Source organism: Adiantum capillus-veneris, chromosome 19 (genome assembly GCF_014529385.1).
Source record: "Adiantum capillus-veneris isolate H3 chromosome 19, ASM1452938v2, whole genome shotgun sequence".
Classification (NCBI taxonomy): Eukaryota; Viridiplantae; Streptophyta; class Polypodiopsida; order Polypodiales; family Pteridaceae; genus Adiantum; species Adiantum capillus-veneris.
In genome coordinates this window covers 36,925,234-36,943,471 of record NC_140949.1, presented here as the reverse complement: position 1 = coordinate 36,943,471, position 18,238 = coordinate 36,925,234, and the positions used below count along the sequence as shown (strand labels likewise).

Genomic DNA, 18,238 nt, shown 5'->3' with positions numbered 1-18,238 from the left:
CCGTGAGTTGGAGAAGATGCTCTCTGTAGAAGGCCATCTTCGTGCCCAACTCCTGTGTCGGCTATATCCATGTGCTCCTGGTATTTAGCTGAATCAGATCCTCACGTATGAGTCTGGTGATCTCTTTTCGTGTGAGAGACAGCGAGGGTGCATCCAGAGAGTATTGAAGCGGAGGTTATCTATCCATCTTGAGACCATGCGACTGAAACCATGCTGTCATCTGTCCATACCAACATGTTGTATCGCCTTGTAGAGCTAGTTGTCGAGATGACTCCAAGGCAAGCCGAGCGTATTGTCCCTAGGGAGATCCCCATAGACCATGCATAAAAGAAACTGATCTCATCAACGCCTCCACCACGAGGGGGGGGGCGGCTAGCTCGGCTCGGATAATCTCATGTGGTACTGAGGCCTTAGCCCGAATCATCCGAGCGATCATAGAGACCAGAGGCCTCTCCATACATCTCCATCCATCTGTGTTGCCAGATCTCCCACGGTGGTCTACTGAGGGTCCCCATACCTGAACTCCATAGAGCATAGCTGGAGTCACTAGAGTGTCAGAAAGCCAAAGCTTTGTTCGCGGTTCCTGAAACTGAACCTGCGAACACATCCTCTCCAGTCCTCCCAAAGCTGCATATGCTCTCGTCAGTCCAATCTCTGATGCTCTCCTTAGTGAAAACACCGGTCCACCGAAGACTACCCCAAGGTAAGTATATGCATCTGTGTACTCCACAGTCTCCTGGCCACACATAAATGTGTGTGCCGACCTCCTAACCCACTGTGGTGTGGTGTTGAACACCATAACCTTGGTTTTCCCCAGATTGACAAACAATCCACTGTCACGAGCAAATGTATGCAGAGCATCCAAGTGATGCTGTATCCCCTCTGGTGAGTCAGAGATCATCACAAAATCATCAGCATGTAGTAATAGCGGAATCCATGTCCCTGCTAGTTGAGCCCCCCTGTCCCCCTAACGCTCTACATAGTCCGAAAACTCATCCACATACATCCCAAAAAGAGTTGGGGATAGGGGCATCCCTCCTTTACTCCAATATTGGAGAGGACCATGTCCGACATTCCCTCCGTGGTGAGTACCTGCCCCATCATTGTCCTGTATAGAGCCAGAATCCCCCACATTAGCTCTGTAGGCACACCCATGTCCTGTAATCTGCGTATGAGTCTGGCTCTCGGCACTGTGTCGAAAGCTTTGCGGAAATCCACAAAGCAACAATAGATCCTCTTGCCATGGTGTCTACCCTCCTCAATAATAGCTCTGAGTGTCAAAATTTGGTCAAGAGTGGAGAAACCTCTCCTGAAACCTGCTTGCCCTGGTGCTCTTATGGCCTCTCGCTCTGCCCATCTACTCAGCTCTTGTTCAAGAATGGATGCATACAGCCTAGCTAATGTGTGACCAACCATGATGGTGCGATAATTCCCGGGAATCATGGGATCTCCTGACTTAAAAATAGGCACAATCGTGGACATACTCCAAGTCTCAGGGAAGCCTTCAAACATGGCTCGATTACACATCATAGCCAGGAGCTCTCCGAGCATATCCTTGGCATGGATTAAGTGCTCTGCTACCAGACCATCATGATCATGTGTTCTCCTTCTCTTCATCCTGTCAATAGCTTTCCTTACCCTCTCAACAGTAAAGAAAGAACATGTCTCCGGGCATGTCTCTGGTGGGTCCGGTAGAGGTGGTTGTCCTCGTGCTGTGTAGAGAGATATGGCATATTCCCCCCATGTCTCGGTGGAGGTGACCGCTGGTGGTGGTGAATGTTCGTTGAATAGCCTCCATGCTTCACCCGAGTCCTGACTTATAAATAACTAATACAGATCTTGCTCTAGCTGGGATAAATAAGCCCTTTTCTTTCATCGCACTAAGCAGCGAAAGATAATCCGTGACTGTCTATGTGTGGTAATACCCATGAGCACTTCCCTCTGTAACTTGATCCTCATCTCTCTACACTCCTCATCATACCAACTTTTCTGGGGCATTTTTCCAGATCGTCTCCGTGTAGGCTGGTTGTGGGGGTATGCTTCGGATGTTGCATCATGGAGCGTCTCTGTCAGTATCTGAGTGAGTTCATCTAGTGGCCGTTTTGGCTCCTGGGTGCATAGCTTCCTGTATATCTCATCCATATACACAGAGTCCGTCTCCCTCATGAAGGTATACCGGATGTGTGTAGGGACCTCTCCTAATGGAGTTGTGCTGAACTGAAACGTCAGGGTGAAGGACAAGATAGCATGATCAACTGCTACTCCAACCGGCCTAATGCCCACCATGAAATCTTGAAAGAATGGAATGAGACCTGGCTAGGCCATAACATAATCCACTGTGCTGGCACCATGTCGGTGTGGAAAGCAAGTAAAACCTCCAGCTGTCGAAAATCTTTGTAGGCCATTTAAGATGGCCAATCTATGTGCAGTTCCCATATCTATCAAGTATCTGCCATATTCCGTGTATTCCTCATCTTGTGATAATCTGGAGAGACCCATCTCTGTATCGTCCAGCTCCCTAAGCATTTCCTCGGAAGTATCATAAAATATTGTCTGGTGGTGGGCAATCCTAGCATTGAAATCCCCTAGTATGATAATGTCACCATCCTTAGAAAACTCCCATATGTTATTATCCAAAATAGCAAAGGGAGATTGTCCCCTAGGTGATGCATATACTGACCGACTAGGAGGAAAGTAACAGATAGCAATGTAGAGGTATCAGCCAGTCTCTACCCTGAGCCTCACCCACATGTACCTAGCACGCTCATCCCTGCGCGCTATATATATCAATGGCTGCAACTCCCCCCTAAATAAAACTGCCACTCCCCCTGAGCCTCGTCCTCGATGCTCCGATCTGGCCTCTTGTCTGCAAGCTGTCTCCCATCTATATCCGCTCACCTGTGGCATGGATTGCCCAGGGGCTTGATGCGTCTCCGAGTAGAAGATGATGTCTCCCCCTGTGAATCTATCCTCAAAGGCCCCTACATCAAGACGAAGTGAACCGTTACAATTCCAGGTTGCCATCTTTACTGTGGTCCCATGGGTCTCGCACCGTCATGCGGGACGTCGCTCCAATATCACCACCTTTCCATCTCTGTAAAAAGCAATCTTCCCCTTTTCCCTTGCTGCTCTAATTTCCGGCATTACTTCTTGCATATGAGCAATCTGCGAGAGGGTGACGTCATCTCCAAGAAAGATGCCAGTCTTCTTTAGAGTCGGTCTCTTCTTCAGGAAATCCTTCTTCGCTTCCATGGATGGGAAGCGAAGAATGAGTGCCCTTTCCTTCGAGGTTTGTCCGTTGCTTCCGCTTTTCTTTGTGCCCACTCTCCAGGCCCTCGTATGCGTCTGTTCGTTGACCCCCATCAGAGTCATGAGTTCTTTCACCTCTTCCTCCACATTATCTTAGTCTCTGAGGCCACATACCCTTACGTGTAAGGCCCGCACACGTCTCCTTTGCTCCTCTTCTAGTGTCAAGTTGATGATGGTTGGTGTGGGGGTGGGGGTTATTTCCTTGCCTTTCCCTTTCTTGACAATCTCGATCCATTTTTCGGCCTTTTCTGCTTTTGTTGGTTCTTTGTGATGACATCTACCCACGAGGTCGTCATTTCTTTTTGTTGCTCCCCACCTTCTTTGATGGCCCGCACTTGTTCTTTGATCGTGTTAAGCTCTTCAATTACTGAGGGTTGAAGCTCTCCCTCTACGAGGACATTCTGCGATCGCACCTCTGCAAGCTCTTTCTTGAGTAGTGCGATTTCCTCACCTTGCGCCTTCACGCAATCCTCGAGTGTCTTTATCGTGTTTTCCTAAGCTGCCACGCGCGCGTCGAGTATATTGATAGTACCTAGGAGGTGGCGGTTGATCCTGCTAATGGACTCGCTCAATTCTTCTTTGCATTTTTGGATGGCATCCTCCACCGGGTCATCTTTGCCACTCTGCTTCCTCATGGTCGGAAGGCCACCCCAGGGGAGGTAGAAAGTCTCCACGCGGCTAAGGGTTTTTTTTCTTTTCTCTCTCTCTCTACACGGCTAAGCCTCTCTCTCTCTCTCTACGCTTCTCACCTCTCTCTCTCTCTACGCTTTTCTGTTTCTCTCTCTCTACGAAAGTTTCCCCCCTTCTTTCTCTCTCTACGCTAGGTTGGGGAGTTGCGGAGAGAGCGAGGGAGTGGGGGCACGGGCAGGGGCAGCAAAGCACGGACAAGGGGCAACAAGGGAGCGCGAGGGCCAGGGCAGCAGGGAGCGCAAGGGACAGGGGCGAGCAAGAGAGTGCGAGGGTGCGGGAGTAGCAGGGGAGCGCGAGGGGAAGAGGCGGGAGCAGCGGGAAGCGCGACGGTGCAGGGCAACGTGGGCGAGCAGCGGGGAGCACGAGCGTGCGGGAGCAACAGGAGACAAATGAAATGAAATGAAATGAAATGTTATATTAACGTCTTCAAAAGGCCATAGCGACCTATGAGACCAAAAAGTTACAAGGTGGTGGATCTGATACATAGTCAGAGTAACAAAAAAACCTAACAACAGTACAAAACAAAGATATATACTATGGGATCATCGATTGGTCGATGTGAGCCAAGCAAAAAACTACGCAAACATGGGCAGCTTGTTGGGATAGCTGAATCACAAAAGATCTAGCATCGATCGTTGGCGAATCTCATCAATTTCCTCCATGGTTAGTAGTCTGACCGGGCGTCGTGCATGCCTGGCCAGCGTGCTCCGAATCTTTTGACGTAGCCTCCGTCGATGCTGTGTAGTCCTTCGCAGTCGTGGGCACCTGTATTTCCCCAATTCAATCGCTCAGTCGATCAGTGTGCCTCTGGTGTGAGACGAGGGGGAGCTCTGCTGTGGGAGTGGCTCTTGCGGCTGTCCCGTGTCTGCTTTGAAGAAGTCTGTGATCCGTCTTTGAGACTGGCTAGCCTCGCCATTCATCAGGATCTCTCTGTGTCTGCGCAGCTCGAGCAAGAACAAACCCAGGCATCTCTGATCTTCGTATCCCATAACTCTTGAGAGTGGTCCAAAACCCTCTCTGAACAAGCAATGGAAGCGGCCTCGTATCTCGTAGTAGACCGGGCAACGGCATGTATAATGCAGCTCTGTCTCAGGTTCCATGTCACACAAGGGGCATGTCCTGGCCTCTGCTGCTACTCCGCTGTATCTCCAATTTTCAATCCGTAGCTGGTGAGACGATGTGCGTAACTAGCCAATAGCACATCGTATCCCATGAGACAAGTGGGTATCCATGTATCTTGGTCTCGTCACAAAACCATCTTCCGTAAGTTGGAGAAGGTCGTCTCTGTAGAAAGCCATCTTGGTGCCCAATTTTTGTGTTGGTTGTATCCATGTCCTCCTGGTGTCTAGCTCGGTCAGGTCTTCGTGGATGAGCCTGGTGATCTCCGACTGTGTAAGAATGAGAGATGGTGCATCCAATGAGTACTCGAATGGTGGCAGCCTGTCTATGCTGAACCCATGCGCCTGAAACCATGATGTCATCTCCCCATACCAGCATGCTGTATCTCCTATTATGGCTAACTGTCCAGAGGACTCAAGTGCAATGCGAGCATATCTGTCTCTGGGAAGTTCCCATGTGCCGTTTATGAAGGAGACTGATCTGGTGAGCGCCTCCACCACTAGTGGGGAGGCCGCTAGCTCTGCTCAGATAATGGCCTGTGGTACTAATGCCTTGGCTCTAATGAGCCGCAAGATCATAGAGACGAGAGGTTTCTCCATGCTCCCCCATCCGTCTGTGCGACCCGGCCTCCCGTGGTGATCCAATGAAGGTCCCCATATCTCAGCCCCATACAGCACTGTTGAAGCCACCAAGGTGTCAAAGAGCCAGAGATTCGACCGGGGCTCCTGAAACTGAACCTGCGAACACATCCTCTCCAATCTACCCACTACTGCGTAGGCTCTAGTCAGTCTGGTCTCTGCTGCTCTTCTGAGTGAGAATGTAGGTCCGCTAAAAACCACTCCAGGGTAAGTGTAAGCGTCTGTGTACTCCACACTCTCCTGGCCTTATGTGAATGTAGGTGCTGACCTCCTGATCCACTGTGGGGGTGGTATTAAACACCATAACCTTGGTTTTACCAAGGTTGACAGACAAACCAATTTCGTGGGCAAACGTATGCAAAGCATCCAATTGACGTTGCATTCCCTTTGGGGATTCGGAGATCAACACAATATCATCAGCATATAACAAAAGTGGAATCCATGTCCCTGCCAGCTGTGCACCTTTATCCCCATCGCTGTCAATGTAGTCAGAAACTTCATCCACATACATACCGAAAAGAGCAGGAGAGAGCGGGCAGCCCTGCTTCACCCCAATAGTGGAGTGAACCGGTGTAGAAAGTCCCTCCAGGGTGCGTACATGCCCTACTACTGATCTGTACAATGCCATGATCCCCCAAATGAGCTCTGTGGGTAGTTCCATTTCCTGTAATCTGCGCATCAATCTAGCTCTGGGTACTGTGTCAAAAGCTTTGCGGAAGTCCACAAAGCTACAATAGATCCGTCTTCCATGAGATTTGCCTTCCTCGATGATGGCCTTGAGTGTCAAGATATGGTCAAGAGTAGAGAAGCCTCTTCTGAACCCTGCCTGCCCAGTTCCGCGCATTCCTTCCCTCTTTGCCCATATACTCAGCTGTTGCTCAAGAATGGATACAAACAACCGTGGCAGTGTGTGCCCAATCATAAATAGTGCGATAATTCCCAGGCTCCATGAGGTCTCCTGACTTGGAGATAGGTACGATCGTAGATAGGCTCCAAGTGTATGGAAGGCCCTCACACATGGCACGGTTAAACACAACTAATAGTAGGTCTTTGGCATGCACGAAATGCTCAGCGACTAAACCATCATGATCATATGCTCTCCCAGTCCTCATCCTGTAAATAGCTTTCTTCACCATCTCAGCGGTGAAAAAAGCACATGTGTGTGGGCATGGATCGGGGGGGTTGGGGAGAGGCAACTGTCCAAGTACTGTGTACAAAGATGATCCGTACTGACCCCAGGTCTCCGTGGAGGAAATAGCAAAGGGGGGGGGGGGACTGCTCATGAAAGAGCCGCCACGCCTCACGAGAGTCCTGACTCAAGAATAGCTGATATAGATCCTGCTCGAGTCGAGCCAAAAAAGCGCTCTTCTTCCACCGTACCAGGCGTCGGAAGTCAATCTGTGACTATCTGTGAGTGACATCCCACAAAAGCACCTCCCTCTGAAGTCTGGCTCTAGTGTGGCGGCACTCCTCATCGTACCAGCTGTTCTGAAGCATGCTTCCTGATCGGCGGCTCTGCTCAGGCTGGTGTGTGGGTATGCTTCTACTGCTGCCTCATGTAATGTCTGTGTCAGTATAGTAGTTAGCTCCTCAAGAGGTCACCCCGGGTCCTCAGTGCATAGGCGTCTGTAGATCCCGTCCATGTATACAGAATCCGTCTCCCGTGTGAATGTGTAGCGAGTAGGGGCTGCTACCCGTGGCCTGTGTGCTACACTCAACTGGAAAGAGATGGTCATCGACACCAGAGCATGATCTATTGCTACCCCGACCGGTCTGGGCCCAACTGTGAGATCCTAGATAATAGAGATGAGATTCGGTTGTGCCATGACATAGTCCACTGTGCTGGCTCCATGTAGGCCGTTCAAGATGGCCAATCCATGTGCAGTGCCCATGTCTATCAGGTGTCGCCCATACTCAGTATATTCCACATCGTGTGATAGTCTGGACAGGCCCGTCTCCACAACATCTAGCTCTCTTACCATCTCTAAAGTATCATAAAACACTGCCTGGTGATGGGCAGTCCTAGCATGGAAGTCCCCTAGGATGATAATGTCACCATCCCTAGAGAACTCCCATATGTTATCATCCACAATAGAGAAAGAGGACTGTCCTCTGGGTGATGCATAAACTAATGTACTCGGGGGAAAGTAGCAAATAGCTAGGTAGAGATATCTGCCTATCTCTGCTTTCAATCTCACCCACATGTACCTAGCCTGCTCATCCCTGCGGGCTATATGTATCAGTGGCTGCAGATTCTCTCTAAATAACACTGCCACTCCCCCCGAGCCCCGCCCTCTGTGCTCTGAGAGTGTCTCCTGTCTGTAAGCTGTCTCCCACCTGTATCCACTGATGTGAGGCATGGATTGCCCAAGGGCCTGGTGTGTCTCAAGAGTAAAAGATGGTCTCTTCCAGTAAAGCTATCCTCAAAAGCACCTACATCAAGACGCATAGATCCATTACAATTCCAGGCAGCCACTTTGAGTGTGGTCCCATAAGTATCGCACCGTCATGTGGAGCGTCGCTCTAGTATTACCACTTTTCCATCACGGTAAAAGGCAATGTTGCCTTTTCCCCTTGCCGCTCTAATCTCCGGCATTACTTCCTCCATGTGAGCGATCTACGAGAGGGTGAGATCATGAACCCCCATCAAGGCTATGAGTTCTTTTACTTCTTCGTCCACAATGCCTTTGTCTCTAAGACCGCAAATTCTCACATGTAAAGCGCGCACCCGTCTCCTTTGCTCCTCCTCTAGTGTCTGATTAATAATAGTGGGTGTGGACGTGGGCGTTATCTCCTTGCCTTTTCCTTTCTTGGCCGCCTTGATCCATTTCTCGGCTTCAACCTCCTTCTGTTGAGTTTTGGTAAGAACATCGACCCAAGAAGTCGACATTTCTTTGTGTTGCTCTTCTCCCTTTTTTATGGCCCGTACTTGCTCCTTGATTGTGTTGATTTCTTCGATTACTGAGGGTTGCAATTCGCCCTCTTCCAGTGTGTTTCTTGATCGTGCTTCAGCGAGATCTTTCTTGAGCAACACAATCTCTTCCTCTTGAATCGTCACTCGATCTTACAGCGTACTTATCTTGCTCTCTTGGATCAGGAAGCATCCTTCGAGCATGTTAATTGTGCCCAAGAGATTGCGGTTCATCTTGGTAATGATCTCCGTCATTTCCTTTTTGCACTTTTGAATGGCATCCTCTAGGGGGTCGGCTTTATCGGTCAGCTTCCTCATGCTTGATCGTCGTCCGCCAAGGAGTCACTAGACGTACGTGTGCACCCACACTAGCAACGGGCGCGATAGTTGGGCGAGTGGGGGAGCGTGGGGCAGTATGGCAAGGGAGGGGGAGCATGGGAGTGCCGACGAGCGAGAGAGAAATGAAATGAAATGAAATGAAATGTTATATTAACGTCTTCAAAAGGCCATAATGACCTATGAGACCCGAAAGTTACAAAGTGGTGGATCTGATACAAAGTCAGAGTAACAAAATAACCTAATAACCTACCAACAGTACAAAACAAAGATATATACTATGGGGTCCTACGTTGGTCGCTGTGAGCCAAGCAACAAACTAAGCAAAAAAAAAAAAATGGGCGGCTTGTTGGGATAGCTCAATCACAAGAGATCTATCATCGGCCGTTGGCGAATCTCATCAATTTCCTCCATGGTTAGTAGTCTGACCGGGCGTCGTGCATGCCTGGACAGCGTGCTCCGAATTTTCTATCGTAGCCTCCGTCGATGCTGTGTAGTTCTTCGCAGTCGCGGGCGCCTGGATTTCCCCAATTCAATCGCTCGGTCAATCAGTGTGCCTCTGGTGTGAGACGAGGGGGAGCTCTGCTGTGGGAGTGGCTCTTGCGGCTATCCCGTGTCTACTCTGAAAAAGCCTGTGATCCGTCTTTGAGACTGGCTAGCCGCTCCATTCATCAAGCTATCTGTGTGTCTCCGTAGCTCGAGCAAGAACAAACCCAGACATCTCTGATCTTCGTATCCCATGTCTCTTGAGAGTGGTCCAAAACCCTCTCTGAACAAGCAGTGGAATCGGCCTCGTATCTCGAAGTAGGCGGGGCAGCGGCATGTATAGTGTAGCTCTGTCTCAGGTTCCATGTTACACAAGGTGCATGTCCTGTCTTCTGCTCGTACTCCACTGTATCTCCCAGTTTCAATCCGCAACTGGTGAGAGGATCTGCGTAGCTGGCCAATAGCACATCGTATCCCATGAGACAAGTGGGAATCCATGTATTTGGGTCTCGTCAAAAAACCATCTTCCGTAAGTTGGAGAAGGTGGTCTCTGTAGAGAGCCATCTTCCTGCCCAATTCCTGTGTTGGTTGTATCCATGTCCTCGTGGTGTCTAGCTGGGTCAGGTCTTGGCCGATGAGCTTGGTGATCTCTAACTGTGTAAGAGTGTGAGATGGTGCATCCACTGCCTAATGGAATGGTGGCAGCTTGTCGATGCTGAACCCATGTGCCTGAAACCATGATGTCATCTCCCCATACCAGCATGTTGTATCTCCTTGTATGGATAACTGTCGAGATGATTCAAGTGCCATGCGAGCATATCTGTCTCTAGGACGTTCCCATGTGCGGCTTATGAAGGAGACTGATGTGGTGAGCGCCTCCACCACTAGTGGGGGTGCCGCTAGCTCTTTTCGGATAATGGCTCGCGGTACTGATGCCTTGGCTCTAATGAGCCGCGAGATCATAGAGATGAGAGGTTTCTTCATGTTCCCCCAACCGTAAAGTGAAGGTCCCCATATCTCGGTTCCATAAAGCAATGCTGAAGCCACCAAGGTGTCAGAGAGCCAGAGCTTCGTTCGGGGCTCCTGAAACTGAACCTAGGTGACAGACAAACCACTTTCGTGGGCAAACGTATGCAGAGCATCTAGTTGACGTTGCATTCCCTCTGGGGATTCGGAGATCAACACTATGTCATCAGCATATAACAAAAGTAGAATCCATGTCCCTGCCAACTAAGCCCCTTTATCTCCATCGGTGTCAATGTAGTCAGAAATCTCATCCACATACATACCGAATAGAGTAGGAGAGAGCGGGCAGCCCTGCTTCACGCCAATAGTGGAGTGAACCGGTGTAGAAAGTCCCTCCGGGGTGCGTACATGCCCTACTACTGATCTGTACAATGCCATGGTCCCCCAAATGAGTTCTGTGGGTACTCCCATTTCTTGTAGTCTGCGCATAAGTCTAGCTCTGGGTCCTGTGTCAAAAGCTTTGCGGAAGTCCACAAAGCTACAATAGATCCGTCTCCCATGAGATCTGCCTTCCAGGATGATGGCCCTGAGTGTCAAAATATGGTCAAGAGTAGAGAAGCCTCTCCACAATCCTGCCTGTCCAGGTTCACGTATTCCCTCCCTCTCTGCCCATCTACTCAGCTGTTGCTCAAGAATGGATGCATACAACCATGCCAGTGTGTGCCCAATCATAATAGTGCGATAATTCCCAGGCTCCATGGGGTCTCCTGATTTAATGATAGGTACGATCGTAGATAGGCTACAAGTGTCCGGTAGGCCCTCACACATGGCACGGTTAAACATGACTGCTAGAAGCTCTGCTAGTAGGTCTTTGGCATGCATGAAATGCTCAACGACTAGGCCGTCATGATAATATGCTCTCCCAAGTTCATCCTGTCAATAGCTTTCTTCACCATCTCAGCGGTGAAAAAGACACATGCGTGTGGGCATGGATCGGGGGGGTCGGGGAGGGGCAGCTGTCCAGATACTGTGTACAAAGATGATGCGTACTGACCCACGGTCTCTGCGGAGGAAATCGCAAGGGGAAGGGGGGGGGGGGACTGCTCATGAAAGAGCCGCCACGCCTCACGCGAGTCCTGACTCGAGAATAGCTGATATAGATCCTGCTCGAGTCGAGCCAAAAAAGCCCTCTTCTTCCGCCGCACCAGGCGTCGGAAGTCAATCTGTGACTGTCTGTGAGTGACGTCCCCCAACAGCACCTCCTTCTGAAGTCTGGCTCTAGTCTGGCGGCACTCCTCATCGTACCAGTTGTTCTGAGGCATGCTCCCTTATCGGCGGCTCTACTCAGGCTTGGTGTGTGGGTATGCTTCTGCTGCTGCCTCATGTAAGGTTTGTGTCAGTATAGTAGTTAGCTCCTCCAGAGGTCGCCCCGTGTCCTTAGTGCATAGGCGTCTCTAGATTCCGTCCATGTATACAGAATCCGTCTCCCGTGTGAATGTGTAGCGAGTGGGGGCTGCTACTCGTGGCATGTGTGCTACACTGAACTGGAAGGACATCCACCCAAGAAGTCGTCATTTCTTTGTGCTGCTCTTCTCCCTCTTGGATGGCCCGTACTTGCTCCTTGATCGTGTTGATTTCTTCGATTACTGAGGGTTCCAGTTCGCCCTCTTCCAATGTGTTTCTTGATCGTGCTTCGGTGAGATCTTTCTTGAGTGACGCGATCTCTTCCTCTTGGGTCGTCACTTGGTCTTCCAGCGTGCTTATCGTGACGAGTGGCGGAGCGCGAGGCGGTGTGGCCCGGTGCCCTCAATATGTTCAGCTGTGTGTGTGTGTGTGTGTGTGTGTGTGGGCGCGCGCGCGCTAGCCTCGAAATCAAAAGTGAAGGAGGGGGGGGGGGGGGGGGGGGGGGCGGAGGAGGAGGGGGTAGAAATAAAATGAAATGTTATACTAAAGTCCTCAAAAGTTCATAATGACCTATGGGGCCCGAAAGTTAAAAGGTGGTGGGGGTGGGGGCGGGGTCTCAAAAAAAAAAACCAAAAAAAAATTACTTCCTACGCGTAGCAGAAGGGGGGGATATCCTACGCGTTAAAACATTTGAGGGGGGGGGGGGGGGGGGGGGGGGGGGGGGGGGGTTTGAAACCCTACGCGTAGAGGAAGGGGGAGGGACATCCTACGCGTAGCAAAGCACGCGAGGCGGGGGGGGGGGGGGGGGGGGGGCAGGCCTGCAGAGCGGGGTGCAGCACACGAACAGGGCAGGGCCGCGGGGGGGCTAGGCGACGGGCGCGGTGGTGCAGCTCAGGCAGAGGCGGGGGGGTAGTGAGGCGGGCGTGTGGGTGCAGTGCAAGGGCGGGCGCGAGGGCCAGAGGCCGCGGGGGGGGGGGGGCCAGGGCGGCATCACAGTTCGGGCAATAGGGCACGCGCCCGAGCAGCGAGAGAGAGAGAGAGAGAGGGGGGGGGGGAGTGGAATCAAAAAGAAATAAAATGATATATTAACGTCTTCAAAAGGCCAAATTGACCTATGAGACCAAGCTGATACAACATAGTGAATCTGATACCATAGTGAATCCTACGCGTAAAAGAAAGGGGGGGGGGGGGGGGGGGGGGGACAACCTACGCGTAGAAGAAAGGGGGGGGACATCCTACGCGTAGAAGAAGGGGAGGGGGTGGGGGGGGGGGGGGGGGGGGGGGGGGGGGGGGGGAGAAACCTTGCGCGGGGCGCGGGGAGCGGCACGTGGCGGGGCTGCAGGCAGAGCGAGGGGGGGCGGGGTTACAGAGGCAGTGCGAGGGGAGGCGGCAGAGCAGGGGTAGAGAGAGCGGGAGCGGGAGGGCAGGGCAGCGAGCAGGGGCGGGGGGAGCCGGGCAGCGAGCACGAGCGGGAGCGGGAGGGCAGGGCAACCAGCAGGGCGAGGGGGGGGCGGGCACAGCAGCGCAGAGGCGGCAGCGCAACGAGCGGGAGAGAGAGAGAGAGAGAGAGAGAGAGAGAGAGAGAGAGAGAGAGAGAGAGAGAGAGAGAGAGAGAGAGAGAGAGAGATGAAATGAAATGAAATGTTATATTAACGTCAAAAGGCCATAATGACCTATGAGACCAGAAAGTTACAAAGTGGTGGATCTGATACAAAGTAAGAGTAACAAAAAAACCTAACAACAGTACAAAACAAAACAAAGATATATTCTATGGGATCTTGGATTGGTCAATGTGATCTCAGCAAAAAACTAAGCCAAAATGGGCGGCTTGTTGGGATAACTGAATCACAAAAGATCTAGCATCGATCGTTGGCGAATCTCATCAATTTCCTCCATGGTTAGTAGTTTGACCGGGCGTCGTGCATGCTTGGCCAGCGTGCTCCGAATCTTTTGTCGTAGCCTTCGTCGATGCTGTGTAGTCTTTCGCAGTCGTGGGCGCCTGGATTTCCCAAGTTCAATCGCTCGATCGATCAGTGTGCCTCTCGTGTGAGACGAGGGGGAGCTGTGCTATGGGAGTGGCTCTTGCGGCTGTCCCGTGTCTGCTCTGAAGAAGTGGGGGGGCCGCTAGCTCTGCTCGGATAATGGCCCGTGGTACTGATGCCTTGGCTCTAATGAGCCGCGACAGCATAGAGACGAGAGGTTTCTCCATATTCCCCCATCCGTCCGTGCGGCCCGGCCTCCCGTGGTGATCCAATGAAGGTCCCCATATCTCAGCCCCATAGAGCAATGCTGAAGCCACCAAGGTGTCAGAGAGCCAAAGATTCGTCCGCGGCTCCTGAAACTGGACCTGCGAGCACATCCTCTCCAATCTACCCAATGCTGCGTGGGCTCTAGTCAGTCTGGACTCTGCTGCTCTTCTGAGTGAGAATCTGGGTCCGTTAAAAACCACTCCAAGGTAAGTGTAAGCGTCTGTGTACTCCACAGTCTCCTCGCCATATGTGAATGTAGGTGCTGACCTCCTAATCCACTGTGGGGTGGTATTAAACACCATAACCTTGGTTTTACCAAGGTTGAAAGACAAACCACTTTCGTGGGCAAACGTATGCAAAGCATCCAATTGACGTTGCATTCCCTCTCGGGATACTGAGATCAACACAATATCGTCAGATATAACAAAAGTGGAATCCATGTCCCTGCCAGCTCTGCACCTTTATCCCCATCGCTGTCAATGTAGTCAGAAACCTCATCTACATACATACCGAAAAGAGTAGGAGAGAACGGGTAGCCCTACTTCACCCCAATAGTGGAGTGAAGCTGTAACCGGCCTGTTCAATCCAAAAAGGGCGGTAGACTTTACTTCAAACCTTGATTTAGCTTTCACCCATTATTAGTCGTCTATTATACCTGCGCTATAGTGACACAAGAGAGGGGAATGGGATACAGATGCTAGAATGCACTTGTATGAGAAGACCGACACCAGATTGGCCCCTAACTTAGGCGCCCCTTTCGGTATTTCTTTATTGTTCAAAAGAGGGAATAAACGCTGTGGATCCCTACAAGCTGCCCCGCACAAACTTGGCTGAATTTCAACTGTTCCGGCCCGATTTCAGCAGCATAACTGTACTAGGACCCTTCACAGTCAGTATTCCCATGCATTGAGTGACTTTCCCGACGCATACGGGCACTTTGCAAGACCTGGCGAGAATCTGCAGCACGCTGAATTCTCTGTTTACAGCCCTGAAAATGCACCAGATCACCTGTACAGCGGTCCCCTTGCGTCCCCGAACCTCCTGGGGGTATTAGGGTCCGTTTAGGGCCAAAAACCTAAACCTACAAAAATACACAGCAGGCTGTAATTTACTGTTTTGGGCTCCGTTTCGCATGCCGGTCGCATCTGTAACAAGTCGAGCTCCCGCACCTGTAGAGCTACTTGCCCTCTGAATCGGACAAGATTTCTGGCGTGAAACCTCTCCGAATTCACCTGTACCTGCGGGGGGATTAGCCGCTAGCTAATCCAGTACCTGTGCAAGAGGCTCTTGCCTCGGCAATCGCGCATGAACCCACAAAACTATACATTGGTCAAATGAAGAGCCCACTAGTGGGGCATAACATACTGCCAAAGGGGAGAGAGAGGGCAGTGCGTAGCGTGCAGGGCATCACTCCAGGCACCGCACTGTGCATAAGAGGGAAAGCAAGCACTCCATAGCTCTTAACCTGTGACAAAAACTGAAAATGAGCCTCTCCCCCTCCTAAATTCAGCGCCAACTCTTGTTGCATGAGGCAACTGCACCAGAAGGTGCCACTTGGCACATTTATAAGCATTTTCCCGTTTCGGGGTTGCCGCCTAAAAATCTCCCAACCGGTTGCCAAGTTGACTTCACGGCAGAGTAAGAAAATGTTCCCCTTGTCATTCCGGAGGTAATGACGCCAACACATTTTCAGGTCCCAAAATAGCAGTTCCCTAAATTTTAGGAGATGCTGCCATTGTATCTTTCTAGGTCATCCGACCCTCTTTGTACACTGTGGCCACACCCAGAATTGAAATGTAGCCTCTGTAGCAAAGGATTCCACTTTGGCTAGTCAATGACCCCACTTGGCTAACCATAGTCCTTGTCCAACCTTAGTGCTCTCTTGCCCTCAGGCCTGGACTCCCTCTGGACAGTTCCACACTAGCTATGCAATGCATGGCAGCTAGATTTCCCGAGGGGTGTTTCCAAAAAGTGAAAGTAAATAGATAATAAGGAAGAAATCAACAAAAAGGATAGATAATAGTCACACGTTGGTGACAGAAGCGGTGTAGAGAGTCCCTCCGGGGTGCTTACATACCCTACTAATGATTTGTACAATGCCATGATCCCCCAAATGAGCTGTGTGGGTACTCCCATTTCCTGTAATCTGCGCATCAATCTGGCTCTGGGTACTGTGTCAAAAGCTTTGCGGAAGTCCACAAAGCTACAATAGATCCGTCTCCCATGAGATCTCCCTTCCTCGATGATGGCCCTGAGTGTCAAGATATGGTCAAGAGTAGAGAACCCTCTCCTGAACCCTGCCTGCCCAGTTGCACGCATTCCTTCCATCTCTGCCCATCTACTCAGCTGCTGTTCAAGAATGGACGCATACAACCGTGCCAGAGTGTGCCCAATCATAATAGTGCGATAATTCCCAGGCTCCATGGGGTCTCCTGTCTTGAAGATGGGATAGGTTCCAAGTGTCCGGTAGGCCCTGACACAGGGCACGGTTAAACATAACTGCTAGAAGCTCTGCTAGTAGGTCTTTGGCATGCATGAAATGCTCAGCGACTAAACCATCATGATCATATGCTCTCCTGGTCCTCATCCTGTCAATAGCTTTCTTCACCATCTCAGCAGCGATGAAAAAAGCACATGTGTACAAAGCGGTCAGGGGGGTTGGGGAGGGGCGGCTGTCCAAGTACTGTGTACAAAGATGATGCGTACTGACCCCAGGTCTCTGTGGAGGATATAGCAAGGGGGGGATTGCTCATGAAAGAGCCGACACGCCTCACGCGAATCCTAACTCAAGAATAGTTGGTATAGGTCTTGTTCGAGTCGAGCCAAAAAAGCCCTCTTCTTCCGCTGCACCAGGCGTCGGAAGTCAATCTGTGACTGTCTGTGAGTGACGTCCCCCAAAAGCACCTCCCTCTAAAGTCTGGCTCTAGTCTAGCGGCACTCCTCATCGTACCAGCTGTTCTGAGGCATGCTCCCTGATCGGCGGCTCTGCTCAGGCTGGGTGTGTGGGTATGCCTCTGCTGCTGCCTCATGTAATGTCTGTGTCGGTATATTAGTTAGCTCCTCCAGGGGTCGCCCTGGGTCCTCAGTGCATAGGCGTTTGTAGATCCCGTCCATGTATACAGAATCCTTCTCCCGTGTGAATGTGTAGCGAGTAGGGGCTGCTACCAGTGGCCTGTGTACTACACTGAATTGGAAAGAGATGGTCATTGACACCGGAGCATGATCTACTGCTACCCTGACCGGTCTGGGCCCAACTGTGAGATCCTGGATACTAGAGATGAGATTCGGTTGTGCCATGACATACTCCACCGTGCTAGCTCCATGTCTGTGTGGGAAGCATGTAAAACCTCCCGCAGCAGGAAATCTTTGTAGGCCGTTCAAGATGGCCAATCCATGTGCAGTGCCCATGTCTATCAGGTGTCGCCCATACTCAATATATTCCACATCGTGTGATAGTCCGGACAGGCCCGTCTCCACAACATCTAGCTCTCTTAGCATCTCCTCTGAAGTATCATAAAACACTGCCTGGTGATGGGCAGTCCTAGCATTGAAGTCCCCTAGGATGATAATGTCACCATCCCTAGAGAACTCCCATATGTCATCATCCAAAATAGAGAAAGGGGACTGTCCTCTGGGTGCTGCATAAACTGATGTACTCGGGGGAAAGTAGCAAATAGCTAGATAGAGGTATCTGCCTGTCTCTGGTTTCAGTCTCACCCACATGTACCTAGCCTGCTCGTCCCTGCGGGCTATGTGTATCAGTGGCTGCAGATCCTCTCTAAATAACACTGCTACTCCCCCCGAGCCCCGCCCTCTGTGCTCTAAGCGTGTCTCCTGTCTGTAGGCTGTCTCCCACCTGTATCCACTGATGTGAGGCATGGATTGCCCAGGGGCCTGGTGTGTCTCAGAGTAAAAGATGATGTCTCTTCCAGTAAAGCTATCCTCAAAAGTTCCCACATCAAGACGCATAGATCCATTGCAGTTCCAGGCAGCTACTTTGAGTGTGGTCCCATAAGTCTCGCACCGTCATGTGGAGCGTCGCTCTAGTATTACCACTTAGAGAGAGAGAGAGAGAGAGAGAGAGAGAGAGAGAGAGAGAGAGAGAGAGAGAGAGAGAGAGAGAGAGAGAA

The 18,238-nt window shown here is 51.1% G+C and overlaps 1 protein-coding gene across 1 annotated transcript in view; it reads right to left on the bottom strand.

Moving 5' to 3' along the window:
* LCB1 (long-chain base1) overlaps positions 1-18,238 on the bottom strand; it is a 109,956-nt gene that overhangs the window by 27,845 nt on the left and 63,873 nt on the right. The gene's annotated exons all lie outside the window — the stretch shown is intronic.